This window comes from Diplotaxodon limnothrissa, linkage group LG16 (genome assembly GCF_057381915.1).
Source record: "Diplotaxodon limnothrissa isolate DT_005_m linkage group LG16, D_limnothrissa_male_GT1.1, whole genome shotgun sequence".
Taxonomy (NCBI): Eukaryota; Metazoa; Chordata; class Actinopteri; order Cichliformes; family Cichlidae; genus Diplotaxodon; species Diplotaxodon limnothrissa.
The window spans coordinates 6,079,455-6,089,589 of NC_140611.1; the positions used below are offsets into that span (position 1 = coordinate 6,079,455).

At 44.7% G+C, this 10,135-nt stretch overlaps 1 long non-coding RNA gene across 1 annotated transcript; it reads left to right on the top strand.

The window, feature by feature from the left end:
- The first annotated feature begins 6,406 nt into the window (after positions 1-6,406).
- LOC146615613 (uncharacterized) lies at positions 6,407-8,416 on the top strand. Its single transcript, XR_014906953.1, has 4 exons — positions 6,407-6,599; positions 7,299-7,364; positions 7,715-7,870; positions 8,323-8,416. It is a non-coding gene; the product is annotated as an uncharacterized LOC146615613 (long non-coding RNA).
- Positions 8,417-10,135: the final 1,719 nt, after the last annotated feature.

Genomic DNA, 10,135 nt, shown 5'->3' on the forward strand with positions numbered 1-10,135 from the left:
CTGGTACCTGCACTAATGTCACAATGGTGCAAATCAACTTTTGTGCTCACACACACCACCACTGTCAGGTAAGCTCTGAAAACTCAGAGTGCATCTGTAAAAAAGAAGAAGCAGAAATAATCAAGATGTCGGGGAAGAAGGTAAAAATTTGATCCAGGGTTTTGATTGGTGCCTGCTGCACGATCTGCACTGAGGCAACAAGAACCTTTTAATTTTCTTTATTGACATTTCATCAGTCATCCAAGAGTCTACTGCTGGCTGGCATAAAGCCCCATGCTTTCAGAAGGTATATTTACATGTCTAACACTGTGGTGAGAGGGCCAAAGTGTAGTTTACTTTGCATAGTGAAATCTATAAGCTGCAAAAAAAAAAAAAAAAAAAAAAGGAAAGTCTAAGAAAGATCTAAGAAAAAGAACTGTAGATTTACACAAGTTAGGAAGGCCTCTGGAAGCTGTTTCTAAACAACTCTATGATCATTAGTTCAACATACTTGACAGTTTGAGTCTGGAAGAACCCAAACTGTCACACTCAAGTGACAGGAAATTGGTTAGGATGCTCAGGCACAATCCAGAAACCACCAAGCCTCAAGCCTGCCATCAATTGGAAACTGCTGGAACACCACCGTCATTCACCACTGTAAAAGTAAGTTTTATATTTGTATAGGGTGGCTGTAGCCCAGGTTGCTCTGCAATGCATTCGTAGGAGTATAAATGTGTGAGAATGTTTGATAGAAAGCAGTTACACATTTAAAAACAGTGCCTGTATGAATAGGTGTGAATGGGTGAAGGGGCATGTTGTTCAAAGTGCTTTGGGTGCTCAGGTAGAGTAGAAAAATGCAAGAATCAGTCCATTTACCATTTATGTCACCATGAATGAAGAGAGCACAGCCCAAGAAAGAAGACTCTGCTTCAAAATCAATACTTTCCAGAAAAGTTTTATTGTCAGACAAAGATTGGCCACATTGAGAAGAAGTATCTTTGGAAGGATAAAGGTAAGGGTGTCAAACGTAAGGACCCTGTCAAATCCTTGTCACTGTCGAGAACAGCTGCCAAGCATGGTGGTGGCAGCATCACGTTCTGGGGCTGTTCTGCTACCAGCAGAACTGGACCACTGCTCAAAGCAAATAGGATAATAAAGAAGGCTCCCTCCAAATACTTCAACATCACCTCAAACTAGCATCGAACCAAATATTAGTGCAGGTGTTACATTAGAGCCTGCATGTATAATTGTCACGGTCTGGCTGGCAGACCGTGGGGATGTGGGGAAAGGAGGACCCAAAACGCAGACTCTGCGATGCAAACAGTGCTCTTTATTTACAGTGAAAAGGCTGTAAATACAATAACTCCCCGTTGCTCCCTCGAACCCCGTGTGCGTGCTTCCCTCCGATATCTGTGCTCGTGCTCCCCGCTGTTGTGTTTCCGCACCCCCGTGCGTGCTGCCTCTCCGGACCACTCCTCCTCCTGTAGGGAAACCAGAGACGCAGCCGTCAACACTAACCCTCGGTGGGCATATACGCACAGCACAGACCTACGCTAACACACAGTGACTTGGTAAGATAACTCAATGATCCCGCGTCGGTGGGAGCTCCAAGACTCTCCTAAGTAGCTCCCCCGACGAGCCCTGATCAGCGGCAGGTGTGTGGCTTCGGGTGTGGCCAGTCCCTCCGCAGGGCCACACCCCTCAGGCCTGCAGGTGGCCGAGCTCCATCCTCCAGGCACACCCGCAGACATACACACCCATACCTCGCCTAAACATATGAGTGGGACACAGACTAACACAGCACAGAGAAACACACATATGTACACGCACAGAGAAGGGGAAACGACACCAAAAATACATAATAATAATACACAGGTCCATGACTGCCCAGGGATCCTGGGTCACCCAGTCCCAGGACCCTGACAGTACCCCCCCTCTAAGGGTCGGCTCCCGACGACCCAAAAACACAAACCAAAAACAGCACAACCAACCCAGGGCGGGCGGCGGGAGGTCCAGGACGGAGGGCAGAACCAAAACAAGCAAAAACCCCCAAAGAAAACAACCCCCCCAAGGTCACAGTCCCAGAGTCCGACCGCGCATCCCGCAGCGGAGCAACAAAAAGAAAAAATGCCACAAAACAGTCTCAGGCGGCCCATCAACATAACAAAAGAGTTCAGGGGGCCTACCTCGAGTCCAATGGTGGCGACATTGCAGCTCCGGCGGGCAGCCACGGGTCCGGCAACAGCAGAAAAACGGTTCTGGGGGCCTGCCACTGCTCCAGTGGCGGCGGCACTGCTGCCCCTCCGGTGGCGAGCCCCGGGTCCGACGGCGCCGGTTGTTCCTTCCGCTCGCCGAGCTCCTCTGCTGGTGGTTCGCTGAGCTGCTCCCGCCCGCTGAGCTGCTCCCGCCCGCTGAGCTCCGGCAGAGCGAGCTCCTCCCGCTCGCTGGGCTCCGGCAGAGCGAGCTCCTCCCGCTCGCTGGGCTCCGGCAGAGCGAGCTCCTCCCGCTCGCTGGGCTCCTGCTCCGCCACGCTGAGCCGCTCCTCCGGGCTCCTGCTCCGGCTCGCAGGGCTCCACAGCTGGCGGTGCGGGCTCCTCCCGCTCTCCGAGCACCCTGAGCACCTCCGGCTGCGCTACAGCTACTGACGGTCGATCTGTAGGTGAAGATGGTGATGCGGTGTCTGCAGGTGGGGAAGGTGAAGGTAGAGTAGGTGATGCAGATGGCGAAGCCGAGAGTGCTGCGGTCGCTGCAGTCTGATGGGACTCTGGTGGAGAAGTAGCTGCAGAGGGAGAAGGTGATGATGGTGCGGCAGCTGCTCCCGGTGGACTGGACAGCGATGCAGGGACAGACGGGTGAAATGATGGCAGAGGTGGTCCAGCAGGCATATCGACCTCCAACTGAGGATGAAGGTGAGAGGCTGACCGGACTGAAGACTCAGTCACCAGCTGGGCAGCAGACTCCGTTACTAGCTGGGCAGCGGACTGAGTTGAGGGTGATATGGCTATTATGAAGGGTGGAGAGGATGAGAATGTTACAGCTGGCTCAACAAATTCCAGGGGTCCAGAGGCAACTGAGGCCTCCAGTTCGGCCTCTGGGGAAGCCCTGGGGAGAACCTCTGTCTCCATATGGCCAGACTGAGCCAAAAAGTCATCTGGGTCTGTATGCTGTGAACTCCCTAGCTCCCAGCTCACAGTCTCAGAGTGAACATCTTCTGAGTTTTTGGAGGTAAAGCAAACAGTTTCTGACCCCACCGACTCTGAGCTAACTACCTCAGGGCTGTCTATGCAAAATTCTGCCCCAGTATTAGCACTCAGGCCACCTTCGTCCGTCGGTGGTCCAAAAATCCCCACTGGGAGTTCAGTTACACCTCTTACAGTCTCTCCATTGTTAATTGCCGTAGTGGCTATAGTCTCTATGTCCATGTTCACAGGAAGGGAATTTACGACACCGGCAGAGTCCATTTTACTCACTGTGGCGTCCAGAGCCTTCGACCAGCACAGGAGTGAGTGTAGAGGTGGCTGAACGCTGCTTGCGAGGACGCCTTCTCCTCCGTGAAGGCGGGGCCGGGTGTACGGAAACAGTCCTCTGCTGTTCATCTGTGTTTTGATTTTCAATGACAGGATTAATAGAAACAAATGAGTCGGGTTTACTCACTGCGGTGATGAGCGCTGTTGGTCCGTTGCCAGCTGACCGGGCTGAAACCGCAGGAGTGGGTTGAGGCGTAACGGGATGATGGTAGAGAGTGCGGCATGCCTTCCGTAACGGCGGATCAAACGATTGTGCCGCGAGCATCAACGGGAAAGCCCTCCGCCGACGCGTGAAAAGCCAAGCGGCTAGAGTCTCTAGGAGAGCAGCCGAACTGTCCATGCTCGGACCACCCAAGCCAAATAGTTCAAAACTCGAGCTCTCCCTTAAACTAGCGACCAGGTGCCTAAGTTTGTTAATGTCCAGAATGTTCGTGGTGAAGGTAGTGGATGAGAGATAATTGTCAAAGAACACTACCTGTATATGTCTCTTGTGTGGGTCTACAGCCTGGATTACGCTCCGGCAGTAATCCCATAGCTGCGTGAGCGATCTCTCCTCCGTGGCAACTCCTGAGTTTGCTGGGTCCATGGTGGTTGGCGGGATCATTCTGTCACGGTCTGGCTGGCAGACCGTGGGGATGTGGGGAAAGGAGGACCCAAAACGCAGACTCTGCGATGCAAACAGTGCTCTTTATTTACAGTGAAAAGGCTGTAAATACAATAACTCCCCGTTGCTCCCTCGAACCCCGTGTGCGTGCTTCCCTCCGATATCTGTGCTCGTGCTCCCCGCTGTTGTGTTTCCGCACCCCCGTGCGTGCTGCCTCTCCGGACCACTCCTCCTCCTGTAGGGAAACCAGAGACGCAGCCGTCAACACTAACCCTCGGCGGGCATATACGCACAGCACAGACCTACGCTAACACACAGTGACTTGGTAAGATAACTCAATGATCCCGCGTCGGTGGGAGCTCCAAGACTCTCCTAAGTAGCTCCCCCGACGAGCCCTGATCAGCGGCAGGTGTGTGGCTTCGGGTGTGGCCAGTCCCTCCGCAGGGCCACACCCCTCAGGCCTGCAGGTGGCCGAGCTCCATCCTCCAGGCACACCCGCAGACATACACACCCATACCTCGCCTAAACATATGAGTGGGACACAGACTAACACAGCACAGAGAAACACACATATGTACACGCACAGAGAAGGGGAAACGACACCAAAAATACATAATAATAATACACAGGTCCATGACTGCCCAGCGATCCTGGGTCGCCCAGTCCCAGGACCCTGACAATAATGTTGATCCTGTGTAAATGATAGAAAATCTAAAATAAATTCAAACTTGTTTGTTTTGTTTTATAAAGTCATTAAAGATGTATCGTGTACAATCGTTCCATCCTGGAAACAACATTTCAAAGAAAACACTTAATGTCCAAAATTACACTGACATTTATGCTCAGGATTAGTGAAAAGCATTTCTCTATTCTAAGCCCATTTAGGAAGGTACAGAAGAAAAATTTAGAGCTAACATATACTGTAGTTCAGCGGTCCCCAACCCTCGGGCCTCGGACCGGTACCGGTCCGTGAGTCGTTTGGTACCAGGCCGCGAGAGTTGAGGCTCAGGTGTGAAATGTATGGTTTTCAGGGTTTTTATCGGTTTTCAGCGTTATTTTGTTATCGTTTGTATCATTAACTCAGTTTTCCTGGGTCTTTTCACGTGTGTTATGAATAAATCTTCTTTTTTTCGGAACCGGTACTACTTTTATTTTGTTGTATTTATCCGCGACACCTTAAAGGCCGGTCTGTGAAAATATTAACCGGTCCGTGGCGCAAAAAAGGTTGGGGACCGCTGCTGTAGTTGACCACATCAGCCACACTACGGTACAGTATCTTACCTTTTAAATGATACAATACCATCTGTCTGGATTTGTGATGTCATTTCAGTCACACTATAGTAAAAAGAGGATTGTTATTTCCACCAGCAGCTATTTATATTTAGCAGTATAGATCTGTTGTTGGTCCTCCCCATTCCAGAGACAGAGACAGGGAATCCAATACCAAGACCTAAATATGTCAAAGAGCAGGCATGAATGACAGCAGATATCACACTGATGAAGTCAGGCTCAGCATGAAAAAAGGATCTAGGTGGGATGCAAAGTATCTTTCAGACTTCCATCAACTACAGGCTAAAGTAGCTTAAATGGTGGTCCCTATGGGAGGTATGTAAATTTTCTGTAAGTAATGCCAGTCAAGAAACTGCCAACGAATAAATGAGAAGATCAACAATTATCTTCTTTCAACAAATCTTATCGTATAATTTTATCTTGGCAAAGTTGGGAAACGGCTAATAGAAATCTATCGACTGCTGTGAAAAATCAGAGCCTGCCTGAAAAAGTTAAGGATGAAAAACTAGAGCAACAGATTTTTGTATAACCCTGGGGTGGGCCTGAGGTCTCAGTGCTCTTCTCTCTCCTGGGATACAAACACAGTCCTCCTCCCTGCAGAGGGGAGTGCATCTCAAAAAACTCCCCGATTCAAGGTGGACTACACACCAAATAGAGCACAAACACGCCTGTCTGTCTGACTCTGGCAGAAGGAGGCGACACAGACACCATGTTCTGCTGTGAGAGTCACAGCTGGATCACTGAACCCAACATCACGAGAAGCAGAACATTTCTGTGCGTCAGAGAGAGCCTGGGGTGAAACCACAAGCTGTGAACCGTGAGCAGCAAGGTGGTCTGAAGGCTACACTCAAAAAAATGAATGAGGTGGATTGTTCAGTGTATATTAATTATTTATTTTCATTTTACTTAAAATATATGTTTTTGTTAAGTTAACATATGTTTTTCTAATCAAGTCTACGTAATTGTGTCTATTATTCAACGTACATAATACTAATGTGTTACTTGATCGCATAACATTTAAGTTAAGTCAATTAGGATCGATATACCTTGTATATCCACAAGGTGGCAGTAATGCAAAAACAGTTGTAATGAAACCGCGCAGAACAAGAAGGTTTCACGGCTTGTGCCTGCTCATGCGCAAGACTTCAAATTTAACTGAAAAAGGCTGTTTTGGCGCCAAGCTGCTGTTTCTTTGAGAGGTAAGACCACTTTTTTCTTTGACTATGTTGTGTAGTATCTATATGTCCAGCATGGTTATATTTTGCGTTTGTCTTACAAGACATGTTAAATCGTTTGCGTGCGCTTGTTTTACATTAGTTTTACTGGGTCCTGGACATGCTTATTTTGTGGACTGTGTAAGAAACATTTTTATTGTTTTTTGTTTTATTAAGGGATTAGCTACAGGGGTTCATGGGGTTATTCTTTCAAGGGGTTATTTTTCCATTTGCTTTCTTGGGATTCCTTTTCTGTAATCCGAGAGTCGGAAATATCGAATAGGATAGCAAGGATAGCATAAAGTGACATTTAAAATCCAAAAAGTCAAGGGCGAAAGCCACTGTGACACCATTGTTCTGCTCTATCAGTAATCTGTATTATGTAAAAATGGTCTGTAAATACAGCATGTTTCCTAGCGGAGTTATACATATCAATGTAGTTATAAATTACAGTTTGTGAAAGTACACACTTAATTTTTTTAATAAAATTATTCAAGACATATGAGTGGACAGACAATGGAGGTCGACAGACCTGGTGATAATTGCTTCTATAAAAAGTTAGCACATGGCAGTGTCAATCTCTTGCTTTTCTTCTGAGTAGTATTTTATTTAGTTGTAATTCAAACAATAATTTGCTTCTTGAAATTAAGTAATGAATTTCTTGTTTTACTGTATAAATCTCAGATCCTGCCTTTACCTGCTCCCTCCTATACTGATGTGGTGTATGTGGTATTGCTGAGCTTGTATGTGGTATGTGAACTGTTATACTTTTAAAAACAAAACTGTTTTATAAGTTAAGTTTTCTTTTGTGACCCATCCCATGCCCCTGTTATTTCTTCTCCACATCTGAACCATGGTAAAGGTTGCAGTTCAAGGGCCTGAGGCATGAAATTCTTTTCAGATCAGCTGTGATCAATATTTTTTGGAACTTGATAAATAACAATAAAAGCTGTAATGGCTCCATTAGCATTTTGTGTAAATGTTTGTGTTAAAATTATAGCTTTAATGAGGTCTTACTACATTAGTTTTAGTTTGTATATGTGTACATATAGTATGTATATTTACAGTACAGTATGTTGTGTTTGTTGACATATTTTCAGGTGGAAGCAGAATATGTGAGGATTACTACTGCTGCACATGTTCCAAGGCTTTTTACACAACTTGACCAATACACTGACCAGCTCATAAAAGTCTTCAAGAAAAAAGGAGGCGTTGCAGGGAAGAAAATTAGACAAACTTTGGCCCCAGCCACACAGGTGCGTTATTCTGTTGGTAGCAAAATATTATGGCTAATAAGATCATTTTCAAATTTAAACAGCTAGTGTATGGTAGCTGCACAGTGCACTTACATTTATATTAAGCAAGACAAAGTTTGGTACTCAAAACGTTGGAAAATTTAAATTACCTAAACATATGTAAAATCTGATCCCTTGATTTAGGTTAAACCAGAAGTGAATGTTTTTATGTTATGTTTTGAATGCAAAAAAGATGATGTATTAGTTTGTCTTTACCTCCATTATGGACATATATAATGTGGTGGAAACCCTGCCCAACAGGTTAACTATTCATGTCCATGTGATGATTAGTTGGTCTTGTGTACATGTCTATCTGTGCAGTGGATATGTCATTCATTTTGCGTATAATGTGAGTTTCTGTCATCCTAAAGTATATCTGTTTTCTCTTCCTGTATCTCTGCCACTCTCTACAGAAGGAAACCATTGAAAAGGGGAGGGAGTGTGTCCTCAGGGCACTACCTTTTTACCTGAATGAAGACCCAAGCATCCTCTTCAAAGAATAATTGGTTGGTAATTTTAGTTTAGTTTTTTATCTGTATTAAACCAAATTTTGAATAACTAATGTTGTTGCATGTTGTTGTTGTTGTTGTAATTTGCATGGAACCTGTTTAAATGTTTTGGGAAATCTTCTTGTATACCCAAACTATTTATATTTATCGTTGAATCTGTAGTCTGAAATAGTGGCACACTGGGGTGCATGTTCCTAATATTGTGTTTACGTCATTAAAGGGTAGCTTTGGCCCTTTTTCTTTCTTTTTTTAAAACTGGATGCCATTTTTCTATGTTTTTGTGTCTAAGCTACAGCTGTTCAGAGGGAGCTGGAACAAATTACCCTTGCTATCTTTACCATCGAAAGAGCTGATGCCAGCACTCCTCCAGCCGATGTGGGTATAACCATCTAGTGTGTCCTGCATGACCTGGAAGACCTGGCCTCTGCATGTGCACTCTTAATGGGTGGGATATATGCACTGAATCTCAGTTAACCTCAAGACTGAAAGCTTTCTTTGAAGTACTTCAGAAGCTCTTCCTTCATCTGTATGTCAGCATACTCTTGACCAAGGTACAGTTGCTCAAGAATACACTGAATGAATAAGCCAACCTTTAATTTGGATGATGAATGTTCTGTCAGATGGACAGAAGTTTTTCGGAGGCTGAATGGGAATAAAATGGTAATTTGTAAATGACAGATAACGGGAAAATTACATTTAAGAGAAATTTAGAACATTTTGAAAAGTTTGTAAACTACTACAATTTGAGAGATTTTACTGTTGTGGGGGGCTAGTAAGAGACAATCAAAAGTATTGAGATTTAAAGGATTTAATTGAGAGATGATACTGCACCAGAAATGTTGAAGGGTGGTGTGTATATTAGCGTTCAAGGCATATTGTTATGAGGTGGAAATATGTTCATATTCAGTTTGTGTTACATTGTGTGCATTGTAAAGGTAATTGCAATACATACTAAAATTAAGGGTAAGTTAGGAGGTTGATCTGATATCCTCGTGTTGGTGTTGTTCCCAGATCATCATACTAAATGTTGTTCCAGGATCAACATTGCAAGTGACCAATCAGAATGTTGTGACGTCATACTTTTGCGACTTCGGGAAAAACCGGCGTAAAACAAAAAACTGTACTTAAGCTGCGTGAAACCGCCTCTGTCCGCCGATCAACTGACCCTAACCCTAACCGTAACCCTTTAATAAATAGTAAGCAGAATTGATATTGTCCTTGCAACATTGGAATTTCATAAATGCACGAATGGCTTGGCGCGCAAAAGAATAACGTCACAACAATGTGACAACATTTTCATGATGGTCTGGGAACAACACCAACACGAGGATATCAGATCATCCAAGTTGGGAATGCAGGATGAATGTATATTTTGTGGACTTTTAAAGACGAACAATTGTTTCCATGTTAAAATGTTTCCATCTGAAGTTTTTTGCCCAAACACTGGTAAAATAAATGTTGACAGTGGCAAGTGTTAAATGGTTACTGCTGTGCTGTTGCAAAAAAACTGAACGCTGACAAGCTGTTTTATTGTTAGACCATAATGTTGGCATGTTTTGTTAAAGTTTTATTTGGGATGGTGATGTAATTTTCTTTGATTGCTAATATCAGTGGACTATTTATTATTATTATTATTATTATGATTATTATTATTATTGTTGTTGTTGTTGTTGTTGTTACATAAAATTTTTTTAAATTGTGGCTGTTGAGGTGGACA